Below are 10,724 nucleotides of genomic sequence, written 5' to 3' on the forward strand. Positions count from 1 at the left end.
GACGATGAGGCCGGTGAGGCAGAAGAAAAGGTCCTTCGCTCCAGAGAGACAGAGGGCCATCGACGAAGAAGTGGACAAGCTACTCGAAGCGGGCTTCATCCGAGAATCCACGTATCCCGATTGGCTCGCCAATGTTGTCATGGTCAAAAAAGCCAACGAGAAGTGGAGGATTTGCATCGACTATACCGACCTGAACCGAGCCTGCCCAAAAGATAGCTTTCCACTTCCAAAGATCGACCAGCTGGTGGACGCGACGTCCGGATTTCGACTGCTCAGCTTCATGGACGCCTTCGTCGGATACAACCAGATCCGGATGGCGCTTGAAGATGAGGAGCATACCGCCATCGTGACTCCCAAGGGCCTCTACTGTTATCGGGTGATGCCCTTCGGACTGAAGAACGTCGGTGCCACCTACCAGCGACTTGTCAATAAGGTCTTTAAAGACCAGATCGGGCGCAACATGGAGGTGTACGTGGATGACATGCTGGTGAAAAGTGCGCAGATCCCGGATCATGTTCAGGATCTCGAGGAGATCTTCCGCACTCTACGACGACACCGAATGAAGCTCAACCCGACCAAGTGCGCTTTTGGGGTGACCTCAGGGAAGTTCCTCGGATTCCTCGTTTCTCAGAGAGGGATTAAGGCCAACCTGAGAAAATAAAGGCAATCCTCGACATGCGTCATCCGAACACCAAGAAGGAGGTCCAACAGCTGAACGGAAAAATCGTCGCTCTTAGCCGATTCATTTCCCGATCAGCTGAAAGGTGCCTCCCGTTTTTCAAAACTTTGCGCCAGGCAAATGGTTTTTTTTGGTCGGATGAGTGCCAACGGGCCTTCGAAGACCTGAAGAAGTACTTAGCTTCTCCGCCGCTGCTCGTAAAGCCGCAGGTCGGAGAGACCTTGTATCTCTACTTGGCCACATCTTCTGAGGCGATCAGTTCGGTGCTCGTCCGAGAAAATGAGAACCGAACCCATCAGCCTATCTACTACATCAGCAAGGTGCTCCACGGTGCCGAAGCCAGATATTCGGAGATGAAAAAGATGATTTTCACCCTGACCGTCTCTGCGCAACGACTCCGTCCATACTTCCAGGCTCATGCCATAGTGGTGCTCACCAACCAGCCCTTGAGGGCGATATTGCGCCGATCGGATACATCTGGACGACTGACAAAGTGGACGATGAAGCTCAGCGAGTTCGACATTCAGTACCGACCGCGGCCCGCCTTGAAGGCTCAGGTCTTGGCCGACTTCATCGCCGAGTGCCCGACAACCGACCAAGGGTCGGGAGCTGAAGACCCGGGACGAGACGCGGTCTCCGAGCCAGATCCAGTCTCCACCTGGGTACTGCACATCGACGGGGCTTCAAACGCTCAGGGGAGCGGGGCCGGGCTCCTGCTCACGAATTCGGATGGGGTGGTCACCGAGTACGCCCTCCGATTCGACTTCAAGGCCTCCAACAACCAAGCCGAATACGAAGCACTCCTCGCTGGCTTGAGGATGGCGAGGGAACTGGGCGTCGACAGCCTCCGGGCATTCTCCGACTCTCAGCTGATCGTGGGGCAGGTCAAGGGCGAATTCGAGGCGCAAGATCCGACCATGGTGAAATACCTTCAGAAAGTGAAGGACCTCGTAGCACGCCTCAGGTATTTTAAAATTTTCCACATCTCTAGGTCGGAGAACGCCCGTGCCGACGCACTCTCCAGACTGGCGACTTCGGCCTTCGACTCTTTGGGTCGGACGTTCGTGGAGAACCTCGAGCAGCCGAGCATCGATCGGGTCGAAGAAGTACAGCAGCTAACGGCCGAACCAAGTTGGATGGACCCGATCGTTCGGTATCTGACCGACGGGATCGGCCCCGAGGATCCCGCGGAGGCCAAGCGGCTCCGATGGTCGGCCTCCTAATATGTGATCATGGACGGCCGACTCTACAAGAGGTCGTTCTCCCTCCCCTTGCTTAGGTGCTTGGGACCGACCGACGCCGACTACGCTCTCCGAGAGGTGCACGAAGAAATTTGCGGGAATCACTTGGGGGGCAGGTCCCTGACCTACAAAGTCCTGCGACAGGGTTACTATTGGCCTACCATGAGGAAGGACGCGGCCGAGTTGGTCTGGAGGTGCGAACCTTGTCAGAAGTACGCCAACATTCAACACCAACCGGCCAGCCAAATTGCTCCTATTGTCGCTCCATGGCCCTTCGCTCAGTGGGGGGTCGATATTCTCGGCCCTTTTCCTCCAGCATCGGGTCAAAGAAAGTTCATAGTTGTCGCCATCGACTACTTCACCAAGTGGGTGGAGGCCGAGCCCCTGGCGCAGATTACCGAACGGAAGATGGAGGACTTTATCCAAAAGTCCATCATCTTCAGGTTCGGGTTGCCGCATACTATCATCACCGACAACGAGCGGCAATTCGACAACCAAGACTTCAGAGACTTCTGTGCCAGGTTCCACATCACACACCGACTGACTTCAGTCGGGCACCCACAGTCCAACGGCGAAGTCGAGGTGACCAACCGGACCTTACTCCACGGACTCAAGACCCGACTAAATGAGGCCAAAGGCCTCTGGGTCGACGAGCTAGGCTCCGTTCTGTGGGCTTACCGAACGACCCCCCGCGTTCCGACCGGAGAGTCGCCTTTTAGCTTGGCCTATGGAATGGAGGCAATGATCCCGCTCGAGATTGGACTGCCGTCTTCAAGGATCGAGCGGTATCAAGAACCGGACAACTCCGAGTGTCGGAGGGCTGACCTAGACCTCCTCCCCGAACTACGAGACGAGGTTCAAATTCGCATGACTTCGTACCGACAGAAGGTCGCTCGGTATTACAACGTCAAGGTCAGATCAAAGCTTTTCAGGCCTGGCGACTTGGTCCTGAGAAAAGCAGAGGTCTCGAAACCCCTGGACCAAGGGAAGTTGGCTCCAAATTGGGAAGGGCCCTACAAGGTAGCAGACACTTATGGTCCGAGAGCCTACCGACTGGAGACCCTTGAAGGGAAAATCATCCCCCGAACGTGGAACGCCGACAACCTGAAGTTGTATTACCAATGAACTTTGTACTTGACCAGTTGGAATACAAATCCGGTTTGAAATCTCGGAGTTTTAACTCTTCGACTAACGATCGGCGCTCACCAAGCCCAAGCCCCGACACGCCGACTTGGACTTGGTATCCGCCTGAAACCGACGACCTTATCGTCGGTAGCGCATCGGACTCTTACAAGGACCGATGCATCCAGATGGACGGGAGTCGACACTCCTTCGATGGTTGACGATACATCAGACTCTTACAAGGACCGATGCATCCATATGGACGGGAGTTACACTCCTTCGACCTTCGACGACACATCGGACCCTTACGAGGGCCGATGCATCTATATTGATGGGAGTTGACACTCCTTCTACGGTCGAACTTTCGGGCCGGACCATCGGCTAACACGCCGATCGGGCTCCGACCAAAGAAAGGCGAAGTGCCTGCGCGACCGACGTCGCGACTCCCGACCGAGCTACGACCGATCGAAGGATATTTGGCTTACCACTGTCTATCACACAATGCGACCTCAGTCGCATTCATGACTCACCGACCGGGCTACGGTCGGCCGGAAGATATTCGGCTTACCACCGTATATCGCAAGGCGCAGTAAATATACCCGACACAAGGGTATCGGGGTCCGACTTATCGGTGCTCCCTCGATCGAATGCGCCGAACGACATTCGACTGAACACGTCAGAGGGGACCCGACTACCAAACCTTTACTACGGTCGGTCGGCTCCCGACTCAACAGACGCGCCCGACTACCGACCTTGACTATTAAAGGCCGATCCAAAGTCGGGACTTACTCTACCTTCGTGACGGCACGAGTTGCCGAACGTCCTAACCGACCTATATGAGTTAGCGACTTACATGAGTTAGCGACTTACGAAGACATTCAACAATACACAGGAAAAAGATCGAGCAGAAGAAAAAATAAAGGAAGTTTTCATTCAAAGTCAAAAAGAAGTTTACAAAGTCGGGTCGAAGCCCGATTACAAGTATTTCAAAAAAAGAAAAGGCGAAAGAAACAAAAGTCGGCGAGGCCCGATCACCCCTCTGAGTCGATCTCCTCGACCGATGGAAGATCGGGGATAACCGGTGTGTCGACCACGATCGGCGCTGGATCGACGGCCGAAGCAGGACCGTCGGTCGGCGGGGAGCTGGCAGTCGGCGCCACTCGCTCCGGGACGGCTTCCTCCGCCCCGACGATGCCTCCCGATGGCTGGTCGGCCATCTCCTCGGTGGCTTGCTCCTCGGCCCCCGGTGGGACGATGCTGCTGATGTCCAGCTCCGAGTACAAGGCATGGACCGCATCCCGACCATCCTCGTACCCCACCCGATACGACGCGAAGCCCGACTCGAGCATCTCCTCCCGGTACTGGTCGGTGGCCCGGAAGTCCTCCACCGCCCGACTGGCCGACTCCTTCGCCGACCTTGCTTTTTCTTCCACCCGGCCGAGCGAGTCCTTTGCCGACTCTGCTTCTGCCTTCGCTATGTCGGCGTCGGCCTGGGCGATCGACAAGTCCTCCTCGGCTTTGGCGAGCCTCTCCAGGCTGACCCGAAGCTGCTCGCGCTCGCCTTGGAGTTCGGCGGCGACGCCATCCCGCTCGCGCCGCAGACGATGCACCGTCCGGCCCTTGCACTTGGCTTCCTTTTTGACTGACCTTAGCTCGGACCCGAGCCGGGAGACTTCGTCTACCAACTTGGCCTCCCGGTCGGCCGACTGCTTTAGGTGGTCGACCAACATTGCTCGGTCGGCTTCGGCCGCCGTCGACCTTTCCTTCCAAGCCGCCCGGACGTTCCCGAACCTCCGGTACCCAGCTTCAAGCTCCGACATGGTGTAGATCAGCTGTCGACACAAGTGTTTCGTCAGAAAAATAGATTGACGAAAACACTAAGGAAAAAGTATGCGGAACAAGACTTACCTCGACCATGGTCGGGTAGAACGACGACAGCATCTCGGTCACTTGTCGAGACCTCAACGCCTCCACGTCGGCCGGGAGGAGGATTCCCTGGCACAACCTCCTGGCCAGGTTGTGGTCGGCCAACGCCGATGCCCCTTCGGGGAACTGTGCGCTGGGCGGCACAGTTCGACTCCCCGACCTTGTTTCGTCCGTGGGGTCCATCGGGGCCTTCCCCCATCGGCCGCCCCGACCGACGGAACCGGCAGCGAGGGGATGCTCGAGGTTGAACCAGCACCCCCCGTTGCGGCCACAGACGCCGTCGGATGATGTTCGGTTTTCCCTAACGTCATCCGGCTCCACCGCCGCCGGTGAGGCCGCTGATGTTCCTTCGGCCGCTTCTTCCACCGGCCTCTCCTCCGTATGCGCTGCCGGAGCCGCGAGCGCTATCACTGGCTCCGATTGGTCGGTCGCCGACGCTTCGACGGTCGGCGCCGTTGGAGTAGGCTTCTTCGGAGGACGTGAAGGTCCTGCCCCCGATGCCGGCCTCTTCTTTGTTGCAAATTGCCGGATCTCGACGTCGGTTGGCCGCATTCTTGGAGGTGTCCCTGCGATACCGACAGATGTGTTAATCAAAGAGCCAGACAAAGGGCCGAATGAAAAAAGGACCGGGGATCGGGCGATACCTAGTCGGGGGACCAAGCTCAAGCCGGCGTCATAGAGAGCGTGTTCGGTAACAAGCTCCCTCTGCTTCGGGACCGACATATCTTTGAGTCGGTGGAAGTCCTCCCGGTCGTCCGCCTCCACCCGGCTGTTGTCATTTGCGTCGGTTCGGGGCACGCCCCCAGTGGGAAGGGAAGCCCCAAGGAGATGGAGATGATACAAAGAAAAACTGGTTCTTCCACCCATGGATGGATGATGGAAGACCAGTGATGAAAGAAAGACCCTTCCGGGGGTTGAAGAGCACCATCCTCGGGCTTTAGGGTGGGGTCGGAGCACAAAGAATGCCCGGAAGAGCGAAATACGAGGGTTGGTCGGCAAAAGTTGACACAACAGCGCGAAGCTGATTATCAGTCGGACAGAGTTCGGCGCCAACTGCGCCGGACAAAGTCCGTAATAATCCAGCAGATTCCGGACGAACTCCGAAATCAGGAGCCGAAGACCCGCGCGAAGGTCTTCGACATACAACGCCAGTTGGCCGGGCGGAGGGTTGTTAACCCGACCGTCGGCCCCTGGGGCGGAGAGTTGAAACCGCTCCGGGATGCCGATACTGCTCCCGAAGCCGATCAACGTTCGGCCCCGAAAGCGAGGAAACCTCAACTTCCGGAGTCGACCGGGAGTCGTCGGTCAAATTTCCCGACCGAGCTCCCCGAGTCGGATTTCCGGCCGTGACACCAGAACCGACAAGAAGAGGAAGAAGCGAAGGGGAAGAAGAAGCAAAGAGGAAGAGAAGAAGAGGAGGGGAAGACCACGAACCGGCAGAACCCTTCGGAAGCAGGAAAGGCTCTGCCCGCGACGACTGAGAAATCGCCCGGACAGAGTTTCTGCAGCAAAATGTCAACAATGGAGTCCTGGGTCCGGATGGTCCTATATATATAGGGCCGTCCGACGGCCGAGATGTCTCCGCGACCGAAGCCTCACGGATGTGCGACACGTGGCGGCTTCCGGGTGGCCTGATGATTCGGCGCGCCCATCCCAGGACGGCCGCACCCCTCATTAAATGCAGGGGCGCCGGCCCAACCACCTCCGACACGTGGCAAGCGGGGCCGGTTCCGCATTAAGCGCCTGCCGATTCGCGTTCCCGATGGGACGCCTGACAGCGCACCCGACGGTCTGCGTTCCCAGAAGGCGCCGGATATCCGGTCGTCTGACACCGAATCGTCCGGCACCCGACCTGACGCGACTGACGTCTGACGACGACAAAACGTGACATCTGACACCGACTAGACGTCTGACGCCAGCAAATCGCTCGGCATTCATGAGACGCCTGACATCGGATCAACCCGCGTACGGTCGGAATTTGGCATACGACGAATCCACTCCTGTTCGCCCAGGGTTGCTGCCCAAATAAAAGCATCGGCCAGCTCACCGTCCGACTCAGGAGTGGAGGGGGCAACTGTTGGGGAATACCCACCGACCGACCGATCGACGGACAGCCGGACCGACCGACCGACGACGGACGGGACCGACCGACCGACGATAGCCGGAGGGACCGACCGACCGACTGACGGCCGGAGGCGATCGACCGACCGACAGCCGGAGCGACCGATCGACGGGCGCCATCACCGACCAACTAACGGCCACAACCGACTGAGGATGTGTCGGTCGGCATACTTTTTCCGACCGACCGACCTAGAAGTCTGATGGCCGACTCACGTAAGACTCGCCGACCAACAGAGGGGCCCGAATCTCCCCGCCACTCAGCTGGCCGCCGACCTAGGGTCGGTCGACTCCTTCGATCGCCGTACAGCCGTCAGAGCTTGTCAGTCTGACAGCAACATGCGGCACGGTCACCTAGGAGCATTGTCCCGCCTAGGGCATTGTCAACCCTAGTGATTTGACAGCCTCACGGCAACATGACATTTTACGGCGACTCTGACAGTCTACAGTGAGTTGACAATTCCTCAATTGTCCGCGCCATTAATGACGGCGCCATACCGTGCTCCACTATATAAATCGGGAAGGCAACAGTGCAAGGGATCTGGCCACTTCTCGACTTTGAATCCACAGGCTCGCTCCTCTCTCTCTCGATTGAGTTCTCTGTCTTCATTTCACTGTTGCCCAGTCACCTCTCTGACTCGATCGTCGGAGGGTCCCCGCCGGAGCCGCCTCCGGTCAGTGTGGACTTTCCCTTTTTTGCAGGCGCACGTTCCCCGGCGATCGGACGACGAGGCGATTGGCCGCAACAGTATAATTTCAGATTTCAAATAGTTTTTATCCACAGAACAAACTCCATCAAAAAAAATCCACAGAACAGGAAAGTTTATATCTTTCAATGAAACGAATGAGAATCATTGCCAAATACCTTCAGAAACATCGAAATAAATTACCTGATCATCAGATGAAAGAACCACCACATTCACACCAGCAAGAACACCAGACCCCGGCACGCGGCCATCAATGGTGTGAGCCGCTTCGACAAGGTTGATCGTCCTCTGGAATGCATCCTTCAAGATCCCAGAACCATCTGAATACTTGCTCCCGTCTGTTGTCAACTGGAAATCTCTGCCCAAATAAAGGGTCTGCCACCCTTGGTCACTGATTTTGGCATCGGCCACAGATTTATGCCATCAGCGAGGAAACAAAAACCCAAGAGAATTCCAATGAAGAACCCTATAGAGAGAGTTCGGCTAGCCCCAGAGGAAGCTGCCGCCAGTGGCATTTTGGTGATTATGTGAAATGGATCTGAATACCAGGGAACAGGTACTACTTCTGGAATGCGAACAAAATGTCGAATTTTGTTTTGAGGGATGGGGATTAAAACCCAAAGGAGATGCTTTGAAAGGGAAAAAAACGCAGATGAATATAAAAGCGGCAACTCATTTATTGCAGTGAATCCAACAAATGCAGCCAAAAAAGGAAGCGTTTTGAAGAGAAAAATGTAAAAATCTCAAGGAAAGAGAAATGGGGAACTTGAATTCAAGGAATTGGAAGAGGATCTAAAGCGGATTTTTCCCCCCGAAACCCAATAACGAGTCCAAAAGGAAAGCTTTTTGAAGTGAGAAAAAGGCAAACTACGGCTTACGAAGGAATGCAAGAGAAGAAGAGCGGCATTTTGTGAATCGATGGAGAGAACTCTTGAAGAATGATAAGAAGTGACCAACTGCTCCAATATAAGATGGAATTTTGACGGCTAGATCCCAATGCAGGCAGCTTAAATGGAGTGGAATGGCGTGCTCCCGTAGTTTCTTTTGGAGAAGGAATTGGAATCCGAAAGCCCCAAGAAGAGGGAACCGTGGGAAAGAAAACAAAAGGTGGAGATAAGCTCAGAAGGGGCATTTTGGGAAGCTTAGAGTGAGAGAATCCACAAGAAGAGTAGAGAACAGAGACAATGAAACCAACGAACAAAAGAGAGAGAGGGTGGGTGCCGGAGGGAGGAAAATGGAGCCCAACCACGGTACAAAAGCGGTGCAATACGGCATGACACGTGATTGGTAAATTTAGGAAATTCTTATAAGGACCAATGATTAAGTGACACGAAAGATGAATCGAGTCTTGGTACATATAATGGGCCCGAAGATTTAAGGTTCCATCACGGTTTTTCGTCCGTCAGTGACTCACGGGCCATGCTCTCTTCCCGCGTCGCATAAACGAATTCCCATGCGGACTGTGCATGTGCTTATCACGTGAGGATGGCGAGTGGAGCAACTATGATCCTATCATGCATCCACCGACAGTCTACATACTTACACATGATCCTATGCGGGAATCAGGAAATAAAATGATCGAGACTGATCAGATTCTTGTTAGATGTACAATAAAGATTGAGAGGATCAATTTATGTAGATAGTATTCAAGTAGAACTAATTTTGTTGGTACACATTCAATCAAATTTGTCTTGTATACTATGTTTTCTATGAAACAGTAGAGTCATAATTATTAAACGTTAGTCATTGTTGAAAATTTATAGTTCTTTTCCTATTTTATTGCATCTGCCTCAAAGTAAGATGACGCGGTACTTTATGGCCATATAGGTTGGTATTTATTTCCTATTTTGTCAAACTTCTTCTACCAGAGATAAAACACAAAGGAATCAGTGAAAACATATGCCTTTCCTTCAGCTTTGGTGAGGGTCCATGAATTCATGTAATTTTGGAATTTGAAAAGATTTGCACATGATTAATTTAGAGAGTATGATGAGGATTTCTATTATTGATAGGTTTCCATTGAGAGCCCATCCATTATAAAATTATATTCTAAAAGCCATAAATGGTAACTACGACCCATCTTTTGAGATGGACTTGTCGAAGAACATGAGCAATTTTACAATCTCACAAGATGGCACATATCTAGAGGAAGCTTACAGTGCAGTTAACTGATTGGCAAAAAATATAGCCAATTGCATTGAAACTACTGTGTGAATGTTTCTTTTAAATTATTGGATATTTTATTTTCTACTTCCTTCAGATGTATTTACCGTAGATAAATTTAATAAATTTGATTTACTAAAAAAAAAAATAGATAGTAGCACCATTAAGTCCTAAATGATTTGAGATCGTCTCCTTTCTCTCTTTTAGTATCGTGATAGATTTATCATCATCGTATAACAATAAACAAGTTCATTAAAATTTGAGGGACAATGACATATCAAGTTTAGTTGCAAACTTCATATACAACTAACCTCTTATCCAAACATATCTTGTTAGTGGTTGGACAAAAAAAATTCTTCGGTCTTTAAAATTTTTGCAATACTACCAACAATTTCAATTGGTATTAGAATAGCAAAAAGATTACAGTTTATGTGTCATTAACTGTGTATACATAGGATTAGAGGATCCTCTATGGCAAGACATATAAATTATACTAATTACCTTAAATATCTACTCTTATGCAAGAACAGACTTGTCATTTTCTACTATTCTCGTTTGTATTCTATTTATTTTTAATTAAATAAATATTAACATTTTTGATGACTTATATTTTCTAATATTATTATTTTATTTCTAACCTTTTGTCTCCTTACTCTCCCGAATTGTTTTAAAAAAAATTTACGAATCTATATCTTTACAGAATTATAACATAAATCCCTTATACGTTACCAATCGCGACAAAGTCACTGCATCCAACCATGATACATT

Source organism: Elaeis guineensis, chromosome 13 (assembly GCF_000442705.2).
Source record: "Elaeis guineensis isolate ETL-2024a chromosome 13, EG11, whole genome shotgun sequence".
Lineage (NCBI taxonomy): Eukaryota > Viridiplantae > Streptophyta > Magnoliopsida > Arecales > Arecaceae > Elaeis > Elaeis guineensis.